The sequence below is a fragment of the Centruroides sculpturatus genome, unplaced genomic scaffold (assembly GCF_000671375.1).
Source record: "Centruroides sculpturatus isolate CEXI.00-Female unplaced genomic scaffold, Cexi_2.0 scaffold354, whole genome shotgun sequence".
In the NCBI taxonomy this organism is placed as follows: domain Eukaryota; kingdom Metazoa; phylum Arthropoda; class Arachnida; order Scorpiones; family Buthidae; genus Centruroides; species Centruroides sculpturatus.
Window position 1 is genome coordinate 615282 of NW_019384699.1, and position 20453 is coordinate 635734.

Below are 20453 nucleotides of genomic sequence, written 5' to 3' on the forward strand. Positions count from 1 at the left end.
CCTACTGAAAATTTACAAACTAAAATAGTTAAGACTTTGGATTTTAGTAACATTAAGGAACTTAGTTTTGCGTTACAATTATGTATTTAATATAAAAAGCAATAATTCTAAATAACAATTTTAGAATTAAAGATAAATACATTGTACAGTAATTTGAATAAATATCTTGTTTTTGTATACGAGACATTTGAAAGTTTAAAAAAGTTCAATATAGTTTTTATTTAATCTTTCACATTTACAAGAAATGACTATTATTCTTCAAAATACTCACACAAATGTATTTACTCTAATCATATCTTTATTAAAATTTATCATCATTTTCAGAATTAAGAACAAAATGACTGAAGAGCAGTTTTTAAACGAGTAATTTGTGTTTTGACTACGACTTTTAATCTGCTGAAAGAATTTTTTAAAATTATGCATTCACAGAGACAAATATGTTAAAAGATCCAAAAAGGTTCGACAAAACACAGGTAAGAATAAATATAGTTCCAGAACATTACTGCATTCTCGAACCTCTGTTCGTCTTTGGCTGTTCCGACATGACAAGTTACAAATTCTGGATTGTTCCATTCGTGTCAACAGTTGTTGGCACAAATAGAACGATCAAAGATGTCTGTATTTAAGGTAAGCAAAAGCTCTGAAAACACACACACACAAAATGACACCTACTATACTTTAAATTAAAATCACAGTCTAATTAAAAAGACGGTACCCAGAATTCGACTACACGTAAAACCGCAATAAGAAATTTAACGAGATCAAAGACGTATTAACGTAAGATTATCGACCGAGGATCTAAGATAAAACTAATGGAACGAGGTGGTAGTTTGCTCGCCAAAACCGGGCGTTCCCGCCGCGATAAGACCCGAATTCGACCGGCCGGNACCCACTACATTAGAAGAGATCCTTCCACATTTTTGTATTGTAACAACTAAAAATATATATATATATATATATATAGGCTATATTTTTTTTAAGATAACAAAAGAGCCCACCCTTCCCCAAAATTGGAACCTCCGGCATAAACAACGAAACGTGTAAGTAGAGGAACAAAGGTTGATGATATTGCAATTAGCTAAAATCGTCGAGAAGGAGAAGATATCAGAAGCCCCTTAACGACACATTAATAACTGGGAGGAGGTAGAGAAGGAGAGGAAGAAGAAGAGGAGGAGGTGGAAAAAAAAAGGGCTACTCGATCACATGACACGTGATGTCGAAACAAGCGCTCGACTGCGGCCAAAACAGTAAGTAAAGCATGTGCTTGAAGGAATAGGTCATTTTGTGACGACGACAGCTTAAATTTAATGATGTACTCCGTTTGGCAAGGAGATAAAGTGTTTGCATGCTGAGTGAAGCTATAATGGACGGCATTTTTTTTTTTATTTACCTCTTCTTTTTGTCTCTAATACGATTTTTCTGCTTTCTTTAGCCTTTGGAGTTTAGAAGGGATGGTGTCATTTAGTGCTGTAATAGAGAGGAGTGAGATCAGAGAGGGCAATGCTTCTTGTTTGCTACGAAAGTTGATTAAAAGTTTGATACTTTATAATTGGTTTTAGAGATTTTTTAAGGCGTAGACTTTCTTAAAATTTAATATTCTTCACGCGAACCACACACACACAAAAAAAGGGGGGGTTTAAATCTTACACGAGGTTGATACTTTGATGTCCTTTAAACAGATTTCTTAACACCAAAATTGTGAAACGAAACAGGAATAATAAAACAAGGCACAGTTAATAATTGATAGGTTGGTTCCTACTATAAAATTCTTTTTTTTTTATTCCTCCTCCCCTGATCCAGTAATGCGGATTTTTTTTCCCCTCCCTTTTCTTTAATTCCGCGTGTGCGAATCTTTATTAATCTGTTAGGAATTGCGACGTTATTGGTGCTGCGGAGGGATTGTCAAATTCCGTTCCCCGAAGTACTTTAGACAAATTTCCCCTTTTAAATGAGTTTACTCTTCTATTGGAAGGTGTATATTCGCGTCGAAAGTACTCCGAGTGGTTTTCTCTATTTGTTGGCTATCATTTAACGCTAGATTTCTCGTGGCTCGATCATCTAGCGAAACTTCATTACACGCAAGACAGAAATGAAATCTCGAGTATTCCAAAGACTTAGATGATTACCGGACATCCGTAATTAAAGAAATTACAATTTTGAAGCGGCTTTATTCTCCGCCACCTCCTCCCTTTCGACCCTCTTATTTCGCTTTTCCTCTGTTTACCGTTAATTAATTAATTAATTTTTCCCAAAACCGTCTCCGCCGGTTTTTTTTTATTTTATTTTATTTTATTTTATTTTACTCGGCCCGCTTTAAGCGCCGATTCCGCCGCCTGGCATTTAATATTTAATTAATTTTCCACCCTCCCACGCCCGTTAGAAACGGTCCCGGCGTTTGTTTTTTCTTCGGCGGAAATTACTAGTTTTGTTTTAATTTCGTCCCGTAGTTAACGTTGCCTAATTAATTTTGTACGGGCAAATCGATTTCTTACTCGGACTCGACCGTACGAAATTAATTAAGTAAAGTTACCGGCATTAACCGTTACGTTACGCCGCGTTAACGGGAGTTAGCGTAACTTTTAATTTTTACGCAGTTACATTTCCCGTCACCGGAAATCTTTTCGAAAGCCCTAAGTAACTACGCGCATTCTAAGCCTCTGTAGTTTTGTATTCGCTTGGCTGTTGATGGACCACGGTGGACGTTGCTCGCCTATTTTACTAATCTACCGTCCGTCCTCCACTTATAAATAACGTAACTGTCGGGTTTTGGCAGTCGTTGGTTCTAAACAAGAAGTGTCGTTACCGAAAAATTAAGTCGCAGTTACGTTTAAACCCAAAATATAACCGTAGAAAGGCGTTTGAAAGTTAAGCCCGCGGCTATCGCTTGGCCAAAGTGCACGCGCCTACTACCATTCTCGTTCCTTCTACCAGGGGTGAATTCCTAAGGCGCTACGGAAAAACCCCTATTTCTACTTACCCAGCCGTTTCGGGCATTCTTCCCGTTCTCGTCGCGCCAGAGAGGCGTCTACGAGCGAGTATTCAACGCCGAAATTTCGTAACCGTACGAATTTTCGTGGCCCAAAACCCGGGGTCTTTCTGGGCAACGGCGCGGACGAATTAGATTCGGGTCGAGTTTTTGGACGGCCGGTACAGAGATTCCGAGTCCGAGGTTTTTGGGCCCCTCTGTGGGATTCGACGAAATTTAAAATCGATTTGGAATGTTGCCTACGGTACTTCCGCTTGTTCCACTCGTCCGTACGCCTAAATGGAGATGTTGGCCATAGAATTTAAGTACGGGCTCCATCGGTAGTCCGAGTCGTAACATAGGGAAGGCCGAAAGCGGAATTTTGGGGTCCGAACGACCCGGGCCATGCGTGGCGACTTGGATTTCGTCCCGAGCGATGGAGAAGTAGAATTCGAGTCCTTATTACTGAACAGGTTTTTCGGAAGCCATCGTTACGCCGAAACGTTCGGAAAGAAGGCGAAGTTTTGTTTTCGGCAGTGAGTTTCGTTGGCTTTTAGAGTATTTGGAGGACGATTGGCGTTAGAAATATGGACCCGAACGAAACCGGTTAAAATAAAAATAATACACTTATTCGCAGAAAGTATTTCGAGCCTGTTCCGAAATTTTATTGCGGACGTAAGATTCGATCAATTTACAAAAACTAAAAGCCTTCGTCGTAAAGAATCTTCAAAAATCTCGTCAGGAATTATTAAAATAACTTTTATAATTTTTTAAACTTCGATAAAGACGAATAAAATGCCCATTTTTATATAAGCGTAAATGGATTTCTGGCCTTCTCGACCGCGCCGCAATTTTGTTTTCTTCTTTTTCGGAATTTGTCACATTTCGAAAGCTGCGATCAAAGTTTTTTTTTTTTTCTTTTTCTTTTTTCCATCGTCATCCAACGATCGATAAAATACGGATTACGTTCGAACGGCGACCACCAACAAAACCATGAAATCTAATTATCTAATTATCTAAAATATACGACGATCACGACTTAACGTTATAATGAAATCTTATTTACTCTGGTTTATATCAAAGATTAGCGTATAATTTCCACATGAAATATTAATGACCAGATAAAAGAGTGTGGGAATGCGACCCTTCTTTAATTTAATACCGTAGGACAGGTCGAAGTTCAAGGTTAAGTAATGAATATACTGTATTTTCGAACTGCTTTAATGAAACGCTTCGTGAGTCATACCGATGGGCGTGATACCCAAAAAAAAAATCGCATGACATCATATACATTTACATTTCTTAAAAAGAATCTTTAATTTCTCTCCAAGCAATAAATATATTCTTTAAAAAAATAATTCGTGTATATAGCCTATATATGTATATAAGAACGAGGAGAGAAGTGATGTCGCTAGGCCGAGGTACTAAAAAAAAAAAAATAATAATAATTTCCAATTATCCTTAATATACAACTAATAATTTATAAAATATCGGGAGTTTTTAGAAGAATTTCGAATTTCGTTTTAAGAGACGAAAGGTAGGTCTATAACCTATCATTAAAGCATTTATGTGCTATTAACGTTGTAGAAATAATGATATATCGCCTGCAGTTATAATTATGTAAAATTATTTACCAGAGTTCAAGAAAGAGCATCTTTAACAACAGAGCCCGATAATGTGTTCCTGTTTGGTTAGCGGTTGTTGTCATCGGCAGTTTGTTACCAAGAAAAATGATTCGAAATTGATATTTATTATCCGAGGTGAATGTCTTCGCCTTCGATACAAGTTATTTGATGAGTCGCTCGTCTCCAAATTACTGTATTAGCGTTGTTTTTTTTTTTTTAAAGCATCTTTTCTAAAAATTGAATTTCGTATCAATCTTCTAGCGTGTCTCTTTTCCACATATTTTTCTCTTATTAAACAAGAAATTCTCTTTTTCTTTTCAAGNCTTTGATATAATACAACTCATTTGCTAATTTAAAAAAAAAAAACACAGCAGATTTTAAGGAAGTAAAAAAAAAAATTAAATTTAATTTATACACTTTTTTTTTCTAATTAATACGTGCTTTTTTATCTTTAATTATCGCGCCGGGTCGCTTTTAAAATGCATTTTAATTAACTATTAAATTATTTAAGAGGTTCGAAAAAATTATATTAACAATCAACAAGTTTAATAAATGAGGTTAAAAAAAAATTATTGATTCTTATCCACTTCATTTTTGCATAAAGTTCATTAATTTTATTGTTATTTAATGGAAATTATACTCGTATTTTTGTCAAATGGTGTTTTGGGGTTAACCAAATCGACTCGAGATTGTAATTATTTCTATATTTTAATATTTATTCCCCCTCCCTTTCTAATTGTCTGGCATTGATTATATACAGTTTAATTTTTTAAGTTAATTATAAGATATTTGGCATGTAAAAAATATATAAACAAATAGCAAAAACTCACCATTGATTCCTGATATTTAAACAATCAAAATTTATCTTCCTAAAAGCAAAACAAAATATTTATTATAAGTCATTTTATAATGATACAGGAGCTTAGTTTATTATAATGGTAAAGCTGTAAACAACGGTTAAAAATGATTCTTACACAGTAAATATTAATAAAATACTTTAATTTTAAGTATAGTTATTCACTTACTTAGAGATGTAATGTATTGTACTTTCACGTAACATAAAAACCCCTTAATTACACAAGTCGACCCCCCTATAACACTGTTGATTTTTCTGTTTTATATGAATTCCATGTTGTACGAGCCACTCAGATTTTACAAATACGTGAGCCGTTCACAGCCAGGCACACGCATTTGTAAAATCTAAGTGACTCGTACAACATGGAATTCATATAAAACGGAAAAATCAACAGTGTTATAGGGGGGGGTCGATTGTAATTGCTTTATTATATAAAAAGTACTGAAGTTAGGAAAATATAACTTGTTTTATAAGAAAGCCCTTTGTTTTCTCGTTATTATAATATGCTTTATTTATTTATTTTTTTCTGGCATTAAATTCTCTCGCACAATAATGGAGCGAGAAGCATTTTATAAAATTTTTCGGCAGAAAAAAAAAATATATATATATAATCGAAGGTGGAAAAAAGGAAATTTCGGCCAAAAGAAATAAAAAAAAACCCATCTAAATTATCAATAAAATGAAGGAGGACGGGAAAGAAGATGAGATAAATCAAAAGAGGAAGCTTAATTATAAAATAAAGTTAATGGACTAAATAGAAGAAGAAGTATATAATTTGGGTTAAGAAAATAAAGACGAGTGTTTACAAGTGGAAGAATAAAGTAGTAAAACGAAAGCCTTAACGCAAATGCAAACATGGAAGTTCAATTTGGTGGGACACGATCTCCGTTTAGTGCCAATCGCCCACCAGGGGGCACGGTTGGAAGACAATCTTAAAGAGACGAGAGTATTTATAAAGAGTTGAGTGATTCATTCCGACAGTTTACGGAACGCAAATTCTCTCCCATTAACCGGCCAGTTAGTTTGGGCTTTCGCCAAATTGCACTTCACTAATTAATATATATTACTGTCTGAAAAGTTGCCCGTAAAATTTAATTTTATCACCGGAAGACATGGATAGGTGCTCTTTTGGAACTATCGCTGCCATAAAATATACATGGAAAAGCATCGGCGGCTCTTCGCTGCTCTTACTTGTTTTTTTTTTTTTTTTTCTTTTTCTTTCTTTCTTTCTTTTTTCTAACGCCCATCGCCTGCAAATGGACTGTAAATAGACTGCTTCCCATTTTAATGATTATCTTGTTACCGATAGGGCCTTTATTTTTCTTTTTTTCGTCTTTTTTTTTAAAATAATCTTGTTTTCGTTTTTTCCCGCACCGTGTCGCTATATCGTGTTATAATTCATTAATATTATTTGTTAAATAATCATTTAGAACGAGATTAATAATTACTTTTTCGGGTTTAAACTTTTTTCAATTTGTTTAATTTTAAAAAAAATAAAACGAAGAGTAAATGATTATCTTGTTACCGATAGGGCCTTTATTTTTCTTTNAAATATATTCTTTAAAAAAATAATTCGTGTATATAGCCTATATATGTATATAAGAACGAGGAGAGAAGTGATGTCGCTAGGCCGAGGTACTAAAAAAAAAAAAATAATAATAATTTCCAATTATCCTTAATATACAACTAATAATTTATAAAATATCGGGAGTTTTTAGAAGAATTTCGAATTTCGTTTTAAGAGACGAAAGGTAGGTCTATAACCTATCATTAAAGCATTTATGTGCTATTAACGTTGTAGAAATAATGATATATCGCCTGCAGTTATAATTATGTAAAATTATTTACCAGAGTTCAAGAAAGAGCATCTTTAACAACAGAGCCCGATAATGTGTTCCTGTTTGGTTAGCGGTTGTTGTCATCGGCAGTTTGTTACCAAGAAAAATGATTCGAAATTGATATTTATTATCCGAGGTGAATGTCTTCGCCTTCGATACAAGTTATTTGATGAGTCGCTCGTCTCCAAATTACTGTATTAGCGTTGTTTTTTTTTTTTAAAGCATCTTTTCTAAAAATTGAATTTCGTATCAATCTTCTAGCGTGTCTCTTTTCCACATATTTTTCTATTATTAAACAAGAAATTCTCTTTTTCTTTTCAAATTTACTAAAGAAATAAAGGTTATTCTCATTTGCTAATTTAAAAAAAAAAAACACAGCAGATTTTAAGGAAGTAAAAAAAAAAATTAAATTTAATTTATACACTTTTTTTTTCTAATTAATACGTGCTTTTTTATCTTTAATTATCGCGCCGGGTCGCTTTTAAAATGCATTTTAATTAACTATTAAATTATTTAAGAGGTTCGAAAAAATTATATTAACAATCAACAAGTTTAATAAATGAGGTTAAAAAAAAATTATTGATTCTTATCCACTTCATTTTTGCATAAAGTTCATTAATTTTATTGTTATTTAATGGAAATTATACTCGTATTTTTGTCAAATGGTGTTTTGGGGTTAACCAAATCGACTCGAGATTGTAATTATTTCTATATTTTAATATTTATTCCCCCTCCCCTTCTAATTGTCTGGCATTGATTATATACAGTTTAATTTTTTAAGTTAATTATAAGATATTTGGCATGTAAAAAATATATAAACAAATAGCAAAAACTCACCATTGATTCCTGATATTTAAACAATCAAAATTTATCTTCCTAAAAGCAAAACAAAATATTTATTATAAGTCATTTTATAATGATACAGGAGCTTAGTTTATTATAATGGTAAAGCTGTAAACAACGGTTAAAAATGATTCTTACACAGTAAATATTAATAAAATACTTTAATTTTAAGTATAGTTATTCACTTACTTAGAGATGTAATGTATTGTACTTTCACGTAACATAAAAACCCCTTAATTACACAAGTCGACCCCCCTATAACACTGTTGATTTTTCTGTTTTATATGAATTCCATGTTGTACAAGTCACTTAGATTTTACAAATACGTGAGCCGTTCACAGCCAGGCACACGCATTTGTAAAATCTAAGTGACTCGTACAACATGGAATTCATATAAAACGGAAAAATCAACAGTGTTATAGGGGGGGTCGATTGTAATTGCTTTATTATATAAAAAGTACTGAAGTTAGGAAAATATGACTTGTTTTATAAGAAAGCCCTTTGTTTTCTCATTATTATAATATGCTTTATTTATTTATTTTTTTCTGGCATTAAATTCTCTCGCACAATAATGGAGCGAGAAGCATTTTATAAAATTTTTCGGCAGAAAAAAAAAATATATATATATAATCGAAGGTGGAAAAAAGGAAATTTCGGCCAAAAGAAAATAAAAAAAAACCCATCTAAATTATCAATAAAATGAAGGAGGACGGGAAAGAAGATGAGATAAATCAAAAGAGGAAGCTTAATTATAAAATAAAGTTAATGGACTAAATAGAAGAAGAAGTATATAATTTGGGTTAAGAAAATAAAGACGAGTGTTTACAAGTGGAAGAATAAAGTAGTAAAACGAAAGCCTTAACGCAAATGCAAACATGGAAGTTCAATTTGGTGGGACACGATCTCCGTTTAGTGCCAATCGCCCACCAGGGGGCACGGTTGGAAGACAATCTTAAAGAGACGAGAGTATTTATAAAGAGTTGAGTGATTCATTCCGACAGTTTACGGAACGCAAATTCTCTCCCATTAACCGGCCAGTTAGTTTGGGCTTTCGCCAAATTGCACTTCACTAATTAATATATATTACTGTCTGAAAAGTTGCCCGTAAAATTTAATTTTATCACCGGAAGACATGGATAGGTGCTCTTTTGGAACTATCGCTGCCATAAAATATACATGGAAAAGCATCGGCGGCTCTTCGCTGCTCTTACTTGTTTTTTTTTTTTTTTCTTTTTCTTTCTTTCTTTCTTTTTTCTAACGCCCATCGCCTGCAAATGGACTGTAAATAGACTGCTTCCCATTTTAATGATTATCTTGTTACCGATAGGGCCTTTATTTTTCTTTTTTTCGTCTTTTTTTTTAAAATAATCTTGTTTTCGTTTTTTCCCGCACCGTGTCGCTATATCGTGTTATAATTCATTAATATTATTTGTTAAATAATCATTTAGAACGAGATTAATAATTACTTTTTCGGGTTTAAACTTTTTTCAATTTGTTTAATTTTAAAAAAAATAAAACGAAGAGTAAAGAATTATGTGAAGACTTTTTATAAAAATATTTATTTTAATAATAAGGTCTTCATTTTTATTCTACTTTTTTTCCTCTCATTGATGCCGCTAAATTATTATTTTCATATTTTCCCGCAACGCGTCGCTAAATCGAAGTTTAAAAAATTATTATTATTATTATTACAAACGAGAGTATAAAATAATTTTTCGGACATTTTCGCATAAAAACGGGGGAAAAATCGTATAAAAAATGAAAAAAATTATTAATAAATATTATATAATTTATTAAGAATTTTACGAGCGAGTTTTTGGTAATAAAATAATTTTAAAAACTCGCTATATATAACGATTTCCGCACCGATTTTCTGCTTCAAAAATAAACGTTTTTATATTAACTTTCCATTGAAAAAAATGTAAAAAAAATAAAATAACATTTTTTAATCATAAAAGTCTCGATCGTGAGTTATAATTGAAGTGAAAATAAAATAAGTTTATCGGCAACAAAACGTTTTACGGGTGAATTACACGAATGAGGGTCAGCAGACATCGTTACTTACAAAGAGTAACTCGAACTCATCTTCGATAATTCGATAGATTATCGAAATGAAGTGATTCCTAAAATAGCGTACGTGATATAAACAAGGAAAAAGACCCATTTATTATTATTTCTAGGTCTCTATCCTTTGATATAATACAAATAATAAGCAATCCTCGAGAGTTAACAATGGGTAGAATTGTTTCCTTATTTGTATCATCGGTTACAATTCTATACAGGAGTTATCCCGTTGAAAATTACCCTTATTAACCATCGGAACAATCAAATTAAGGACAATTGTTTTTATTTATTATTAAATTACTTATCTCTTTCTAGCGAACCGCGTTGAATTTTTCAACTTTTATTTGATTAAAATAAAGAAAAATGCGGTTTCGATAGGCGGAATTCGTAGGAGACAAAGCACAAAATCGTGCTTTTTTAAACGGAGGTGGAATGGATATATATATTTTTTCTCTCTCTCTTTCTCTTTTTTTAAGAGGGGGGATGTCTATATTTTAACATCTTGTGTGTGTATCTGAATAAAAATCGTGTGTTCTTCGCATCAACTTGCATCGGATTCCCGCGAGGAAGATGCCTGCTATAATCGAATTACCCAGTCGCTCCATTATCTAGTTCCGTGTTCGTTCCATAATAGAATTCTCAGACTATCGTTCTCCATTGCGTAGCCTTAATTTCACACCACATAAACAACATTTACCGGCATTGGAAAAGGGGTGAAGCTATAAGAAAACCTTCACATTTCCATTATAATTTTAATCATAACAGTCCGGATGACATACACGTGTAATCGTTCCCCCCTGTTACAGTTTCGTTCCCCCTTCTTCTCACACGCTTCAATTGTAACAGTCGGTGACAGTATCATCTATCAGAGATTCTCCGAAGCGGAAGAGAAAGAGACTAAGCCTCTGGAAATCGAAAATAGGATCGCGGACCATCCGAAGGTCCTGATTGAAAAGTGTTCCCCTATCCTCTGCGTATCCCCCTTCGTGTGATGCCTTCTACATTATAAAGGTTGGACGAAAGGTTGTGAAGAAGTGATTATGTGAACGCCAATCCGTAAGCGCCAAGCCGAGAATCGTCAGAGCGTATAAGCCAACCGAAATCTTATTTTCGTTTTGTTGCAGGACGACAGATCGATTTACTTCTCCCCCTTCTTCACTTTAATATATTTTCCCCAAAATGGGTGGAAAAATCTTTTCGAATTTTGTGGCTAGAGTGTTGACAAACCGCGAGCTTAAGTAAAACATTTTTACTCTTACCAAACAGAAAATTAGCGATTTCCAATAAAAATCGTTAACAAATTGATAAAAATCAACAATTTGTTACATTTAAAGACGTTAAATTCCCTTATAAAAAACAGTAGAAAAACCTCTTCGAATTTCACAACTCCAACTTATCAACCTAAGTGAAATAATATTTGGTGTGTTTTAGAAGACTAAATTAGTACATTTCAATAAAAATCACGGGGAGAAAAACGAAGAAAGTAAAGAAAAAATTATTTGATGAAATCAAAGATAAGTTATTTAAATATTTATGAAAAGTTAATTTGTTTTTCTGATGATTTTATGTCAATTAACAATCTGAAAGGGGGAAGAATATGCGAGAAAAACATCTCCAGGATACCCGTTTTAAAATTTTAGACATGTATCCAAACTCCGGAAAAAAAAACACACATATATATAGCCTATATATATACATATGAGTGTAAGTTTTTTTGGGGGGTAGTTTAATTCCTTGCGCGATTCAAAGTGATTTTTTACTCGCTTACAAGTAATAAGGTTCGAGTTAATTGCATAAGTTTTTTATCTATCTTTCCCACCTTTGCAGAATTCTCCATGGGGCATTCTTGATTACCAAGATCAAAAAAGAAGAAGAAAAAAAGTAAATTTTAATATAAGCTGCTGCTGTTGCTGCTTCTTCTTCTGAACGTAGCAATTTCTTCTTCTTCACGACGACTTTTTAAATGATCGTTTTACAAAAATACTTAAAATTTTTAGATGTTAATTTGTTATATAATCGAGTTTTTAACGGTTTATAATTAAGTATTTCGAAAAGAAGCAGTTTTCTATTGTATAAGTAAATGGGTTTTGCCATCTAAAAATGCACGAAATGATGCAGATAGAGATGAATAAACACGCGAAGTAAACGTTTGGATGCGATGTTTCGAAGTCAAAAAAGATTTGTTTGGATGCGATATTAAATGGGTTTGGTCGATTGCTTTCTTTTCTTCTTTACTTTTTAAAATGTATTTTTGTAGCTGTTTGTATTTTAGAATGTTGCAAGGAAGGAAATTATCTAAGAAAATCGTTACGTACTCCATCTTAAGGGAGTAGAGTTTAGATTTTCGAAAGATTAAAAAAACAATATGAATACGATTTTATACGTTACGAAACCAAATATGAAATGTAGAACTAGGATTTTACAAGATTCGAAGGAAATAAAGCACGAGATTAGGATTTTTTTTCCTTTTAAAAACAAATATAAGGAGTTGGAATAGGATTCTGCACGTTTATAAAGGCAAAAATAAAGAACGGGAATGAAATCTTTACGAATTTTCAATTTCCGAACGTATTTTTTGAAGATTTTTATGCTTTTAAATACACTTTATGCCGATAGGATCCATTTTGCAGGAGTAAATTACTTAAAAGACATCATTTCGGGAGGCGAAAAAAGACGAGTGTAACATTAGCGGGGTGCTTAGTTGCAAACTGGATCGTCTCTGTTTCAATCACATCAAAACAATAACACCTGGAGAGGAGAATATCAGCATGAGCACGGCATGTATCAATCAACAACTCTATTGATTAAGTCATCACTGTTCTGGCCATGAGCATCTAGTCCATCTTTGTAAACACGCTCTGCTACCTCCTGTCACTACCACGCTCGTCATTTGTTAGTCGCTTGTTCGCTCTTTTCCGTGCAGCTGCTCATCGACAACGAATGATAAGCGCGCATACATAAATACTTTTGGAATAAGTGAATGACAATTTCATCACTAAACTTTACTTACCGACGATCTTACCTATAAAATGGTTCCCGACCCCGCGATAAAAGCGATGGGCGAAGTAGGCTAAGTTTTACCAATACGAAACGCAGCACGTTCGTTAAATAACGAACGTTCGTAAGAACTTACTTGAAATTGATTGGACGAGCAGATAATTTTGAAAATATTCAAAATTAACGAATCGTATCGATTATATAACATTGCTGTACTTTTTAAAAACTGATAAACGAAGATCATTTTAAAAATTTCTTAACACATCCATAGATATATCAATATAAATTTCATTTGAAAACTAAAAACAGAAGAAATTATAGTAGAATTTTTTAAATTAGTTTCTTTGGCAACATTTAAAAATAAAATAATAAAATTATAGAATAGAATTCGGAATATTAAAGTACAGTCGACTCCCTATAACATTGTTGATTTTCCCGTTTTATATGAATTCCACGTTGTACGAGTCACTTAGATTTTACAAATATGTAAGCCGTTCACAGCTCGGCACACGTATTTGTAAAATCTAAGTGACTCGTACAACATGGAATTCATATAAAACGGAAAAATCAACAGTGTTATAGGGGGTGGTCGACTGTAAATAATGAATTATTACATAAATTGTATGCAAAAAATGTACTCCTGCAAATAAGTTGAAAGAAATGTAGTTTCGAACCTGTTTAAAATTAATTATACGCGAAAAATGCTATAAAATTCGACAAGAATCGTACGAAAGAAGAACAAATTGATTCGATTACGACACAAATACGTGGCTAACAAACGTTTAAAAGCATAAAATTATCTTTTAAATAAATGTTTTTAAAAATAATTCTGAAAGTCGAATTATTTTTTTAAAAAAAATCCTCAATTAAAAAAAAAACAAGGAAAGAAAAATGGAAATTATCTCTGTTAAACGAAGCCGCGACTCGGTAGCATCTGCATTAAAATCTCGATAAATTGTTAAACATTGAATTATTGGTTATTTTTTTAGATTGGACGTGGAAATTTTCTTTATTCCAAAAAAAAGAAATGGGCCAGATTATAAAGTTTTACATATCATTTAACAGTTTTGGTGCAGTCGACGGTAGAAGCCACCGTCTGGTTAGGCGGTTCGAAATTGAAAAAGAAATATTCAAAATTTGATAGAAGTAAAAAAAAGAAAATAAACTTGGCTAAGATTTTATATTTTTTTTGTTGGAAAAGATTAAAAAAAGAAAAAATTGAGTAAAGTCGTAAATCTGTTGACGATGTTTTAAAGCGTCTTAGTTAATCCATAAACATTTATAGGCGCATCTCGATCAAAATGTATGCAAATGATTCAACACACATTCATCTAAAAAAAACGGCGCGATAAAAATTTATTCCCCATGACAAATATGTCCGTCGATGAATGGAATCAACTGTACTCCCGCCTACAACCACAATATAGTATCAATCACTCTGTTATTGGTGGCACGATAATCCCTAGCAAAGCACGAGGAGGTATTAGCCATCCCTCTGACAATGACATTCGTCCATCATAATTAGATTTGTTAGGCTTGGACCATTGAAAGGAAAAAGAAAATCTTTCATACATATGGATGGACAGAAGTGTACAGGTTCGATCGTGACTCCTTTACAAAAGACGAGTAATGACGCGTCGCTTCCAAGACATGCAGCCACCCTACTCCGCTGCAACATCCCCTCATAAATCACGCATTTGCTATCACGTGATGCTTCCATTTCTCGCCGCACCGTGTCGCTACCTTATCAGCATTCGAGTAAAGCGCCCGTTAGTAGAGCCGTTATATTTTGCCCGAGACTAGAGTGCGATTGTTATCTCGTTTAATCTCCGCATTCGGGATAATGTTCCCCTTTTCGTGGCACGCGGAATGCTCCCGCCGTTCCCTAACAACCTAGGGCCTTTAGCATGATGTCCACGTACTTTGGTCACATCCCATAATCCCGGTAGACTTGTCACCGCCTCTAAACCCGATTGGTAAAGAAAGACACACGCAAAAAGAAAAAAAAAATGGTCTCCGGTATTACGAGTAATCCCGCGTACGCCATTGTTTAAAACGAAAAAAATAACTGGATTTTTCTCGATTTTTATAAGTCCGCTTCACCTCTACCCTCTTCGGTCGGATAACTCTTTTAAAACATTTTTAAGCCAAACGGTAGAGGAGCGCTTTGCAGCGTTCTTGCAGGGTAGTTTGCACGTTTGAAGAATAGCGTTTGACGCCTCGTATAATAGGATTTAAGTTCCTCGACTACTCGAATCCAACAGCTTCTGCGACACCCGACTCTCGCAGCCATCTGTCCACGTACAGGCGGTGGCAAAGTAGCGCATGTGGTGCGTGAAAGCGTAACCACTGGGCTAGAAAATATATGCACGCCATCTCCCCCAGAGTCGTTGTGGCAGGCTAATGGACAGCAGTGTAGGGCGTGCGATTCACATCCCAAGGGTCCTCGGTCTCTTGCTCTTTTAATGTCTACTCTCCACGTTCGTTGCAAACACGTGCCTCTACGTAAGTGTAGCTAATGGTCGATCCCCCGAGCATTCTCGACCTGCCACTGTTTTCCCCATCAGTTCGAGAAATAAGGCTAATTTATGCTTCTTGGGGAGGAGATTTTACAGTTGGTCGACTGCACACACACACACACACTCATACACACGCGTCTTTTATAAACCGACATACTTTTGCGAATACGTTAAGTTGAAATTAATGCTATTAATCGACTGATCTATAAACTGTCGACAGACGTAGAATTTTAAGAAAATTAAATCCGTCCCTTCGAGATAGAATTCTACCAAGGACCGGATGTAAAAATGGGAATTTCCTGTTAGTACAAGGTTATAACAATTAGTTTGCCTAGTTCGTTCGGGAATTTCTTTTTTATTTTCCTGTGAGATACCACCCAAAATGATATAATGATGAAGAGAAACGAAATGAAGCAAAGAAACTAAATCGACCCTTAAACACAGTCCCGGTCAGTCTTCAAATGACTACCGTTGCAGCGTATTTGTGGGAAGTCCTACAAATACAATTCCAATAAATAATGGTGCTCGCTGGTCTAAAAACATTTCCAAATAGATTAGTTCTCCGACGTTATCCAATTGCCCAAAACTCAATCGGCCCATTGTCCGATTCAAAGGCTATGTTAAATAAGCGGGCCCATAACGACAATTGGATAGAAAGAGGGTATCGAAAATCCTGCCTTATTTAATAGTTCCATTGTGTAATTTTTCAAACTAGGCGTTGGACTAGGTCATAAGGGAACAATCCAACTCCCTGCCAACAACTCCCACAGGAGTCGTAGCTCGATGCGGAGATTGTCCTTGCGTCCTTCTGCTTCTCTTATTCAGACCCGTCCTAATAGTTTGACAGATGCAAAATTCGTCACAGAACAGATTTCGATAGAAACCAATCCCATAAATTTATTAATTAATCTTCGAATTTGAAACTCGTGAGCGTGGAATTTTGAATCTTAACGCGGTGTTTCCCACAGTGTATTTTTCGAAACGGATTAATAAGAAATCCGTAGAGAAACGTCGACGCGTTCGAGAAATTTATATCCGGGGTTCCTATATTTTGGTCACGTGGCGGATTAGTAGCGGCATTTCCTATTACAAAACTAAGTATCGACGAGCACGTGTTAGGACACGTGTCGGTCGTGCGCCAGGACAGAACTATCTCTTAGTATTCTTTATACTTTGCCAAACCTTTCACGATCTGTTAACAGTATAATAGGACGAACTCGTAAAGGGAGAATCCCTTCGTGGGAAGTGCCCTTCGGTTAATTTAATCCAGCGTCACACGTTCGAATTTCTTTTGTAGATAATCATCAAATAATCGCGCATAAAGTAAGGGTGCCGCGTATAAAATTGCCGTTACTAAACAAACAAAACACTCGTTTTTTTTCTCGGAAATATCGGCGGGGCCATTTATTAATCACAATCTATTATCGGTGGCTTAAAATATATATAATAACGACGCTTCTAAGAAATTACAACGTTGGCATCAAATAATAAATTAGCCCAAAGTATTAATCAACTGGTAAAATTCGAAATGACAGAGCGAAATTTGAGTCCGGTGTATCATAAATCTGGATAAGTAAAATGAAGTTAAAACACGGGTTGATGATCACATCCACTTATAGATATAAATTTGCCAAGGTTTCTTGTGCCGTCGCGATCGTCGACCGATACCACAATAGTTGATAATCACCGTCATTATATTAGACAGTGTCACTGCCAACGCCCTATCAGTGGCTTTGGCAAACAGTGGCGGGATATTTGGTCATCCATCTTTGATAGCAATGAACTTTCCCATCCCCCGACGGAATTTTAAACGCTAGTCGTGTTCGGAATTAATAGGATTATGCCCTATTCTCCGTTTTCTAAGCAACAAAACGACGATAATCCTATCGCCTTTACAAGATATGACGACGGCTTTAATCGCACCCCATTCTCGCCTTGTTTGAAAAAAAGAAAAGTACCAATTCTTATATAGAATTTTATTATAAAATATTCAATTTTATGAATTATATATATATATATATATATATAGCTCTGAGGCATTCGTTCGGATAGTCCAGAAGCCAGTAGTAGCTATTACTCTGACGTCTTTTTAGAAAGGTAATCTGGGAATTCAGGCCACCAAATTTAAGAAGAATTCTTTAAATTATACTGTATAAAATTTCGATCGATTTAGCCTACAGTTTTAAGAAGCATTGTCTTTTTACAAGCGATTAAATTCGGTTTCTACCATCTCGAAAATGAGAAATTTAAAAGAATTTATGATAAAAAAAATACATTAAATTTCACGAGTTATATAATTAAGAAATTTCAATTAGTTTTAATAATTTAAAATAAACTATTCGTTTCTAAAAATTTACTTAAATCTTACCTGTATATTATAAAACATGGCAGACATTTCAGTAAGGTCTAAAACGTTAGTCTTTTAGAAGTGACGACATTCTCTCAATTCTAAGGATAAAATTTAAGAGAATTTATAATAAAATATTAAATTATATACATTATTTTATAGATTTTTAAAATAGGAGCTGTTTTTATCTAAATAAAACGAACGAAATTTACCTCTAAAGTGTGAATTTTTACACTTTTGCGATTTCAGTCCATTTTGAGAAGTGAATAAGACAATAAAATCTATAAATAAAATTTAAAAATACATTCAATTTCTAGATTTATAACATGATTTTTGTTAGTTTAATCGTTAAAGAATCGCATAATTCGAACCGATTCTTAAAAAACAAAAAAATCCCGAATGAAATTTAATTCTAAAACAGGATAAGATCTTCGGTTTCTTCTTCTTCTTACAAGCGAATAGATTTAGTTTCTTGCCATTCTTTTATTAAATATTTAATTAATAAACTTTCGTAGGAAACTATTAATATTGTCTCGCATGCGATTTTATCATTATTCAACTTTGAGTTGCTAAATTTTGTAAAAAGGAAGAGTTATAACTCGAAATTTGTGTTTAATACCTTAAAAAATGTATTTAGATTCTATCAATTCGAATGAATTACGATAATTGAATTAATTCTAACTTCGATTCCACTTAATATTCATTTGAATATACGTAGATTTTGTAGGCAATATGAACTTTTATATTATTTTAAAACTGTACGGACCTTCTTACGCTATAGGATCATTATAATTATTTGATACTTTACATACAGTATACGCATTGACAGACAGTAGGCCCTCGACGTGTAGGCATTATCAATAGACGAGGATTTCCGTCGTTTGAATACATCGAGCCTTTTACACTTGATTTATGTTTAGGAATTATCCTTTGAAATTCATTGGAATCTATATGAAACCGAAGCTTCTGGTCTATTCTTTTCGAGCCAAATCTAGAAACATAAGAACAAATGTAGGCCTTGTTGAAAAGCTTACATTTACGGGTCTCGTCGAGAAGTAAGAAGTATTATCAGCCTATTTAAAACACCTTTTATTCGCTAAAATCTAAGTTTTAATAAATAAGCACGAAAGTAACGAATCATAAAAGCCGACAGATCAAAATAAAAGCCGTTTTGATAATTAATTTAATCAGTAGTTGATAGAAAATAACCGAAAATAAAAACCAAAATCTAGATGTCGATAAGCAATAAACATCTATAAAAATCTATAAATATATTAAAAAAAATATATCTTTAATAAGATTAAACGATTAAAAAGTGTAGATTTATCTCGTGTTTTTTTTTTATTTATTTCCATAATGAATTTCTAAGATCTATCCTATTAATCCCACAGGCGTCGATACAAATCACCTAATGATCACTTTCGGTTATTTAACCCCAGGCCAAAACTCCTCAAAGTCACTTGAAGTACAACAACCCTGTTTCTAATTATTAGTTTATCGTATAGATCCACAGCTCTAGATCTAACCTGTGGCTCTAGGTTCGACTCTATATTCAATTTTATATATCATTGCCTGTCTAATTCAATAGTACTACGAATCTGATCGAATGTTTTGCAAATATATTCTTAAAATAAGCTATGTAATTACCTTATCAGTCTGCAGAGATGTAGATTCTCATCTCCAATTTCGAATGCAGGACATACTCCCATAGGCCAAAACATGTGTAATATATAAGTGGTCCCCCTATATCTTGTTTATGATCTATTCAATCGTTCTAACTTTAATATTTTGGGTTATATGATTGTATAATTTCTAAAGTTACCATTAAAATTGGGTAAATACGTGTATTTAACATAGATATATCGCAATAGCGAGTGCATATGCGTTATACGACTGCATCACTCGTAATAACGATTGAATAGCCGCATTAGTTAAATAACCTGGCTGCTATTGGTATTGAAGAATAAGCAACCACGTTAAATAACGAATAAATAATAAGATTACATCTCGTTATAACGAAAGCCGATTAACTATCGTTCGTAATAACGAGTGAATAGTTGCGTTAATCATATAATTTGGCTGCCATTAGCGATAGAGTGAACAATGTGTTAAATACTATTACTACTACTACTACCTCGCAATAAAGAATGAATAGCCGGTTTAGGCTATTCATTCGTTATTGTGAGGCCTACGTATACCACGTGGCCACTAATAGCCACGTGGTTAAATATCGTAATAGCGAGTGTTAATTAAATAATCTGTCTACTTACTCGTAATAACGAATGGCCTGTAAAAGGATATTCATAAGTGATAACTGAGTTAAATAATGAATTGTGGCTTTGTAAATAACAAACTGTTGCTGTTATTCATTACTTAACTAATCACCAACTAACAGCCAT

The 20453-nt window shown here is 33.7% G+C and overlaps 1 long non-coding RNA gene across 1 annotated transcript; it reads right to left on the reverse strand.

The window, feature by feature from the left end:
* Positions 1-17755: 17755 nt before the first annotated feature.
* On the reverse strand, positions 17756-20453 carry LOC111627515. Its single transcript, XR_002757023.1, has 3 exons — positions 20325-20453; positions 18267-18335; positions 17756-18155 (listed from the first exon to the last, which is right to left on the reverse strand). It is a non-coding gene; the product is annotated as an uncharacterized LOC111627515 (long non-coding RNA).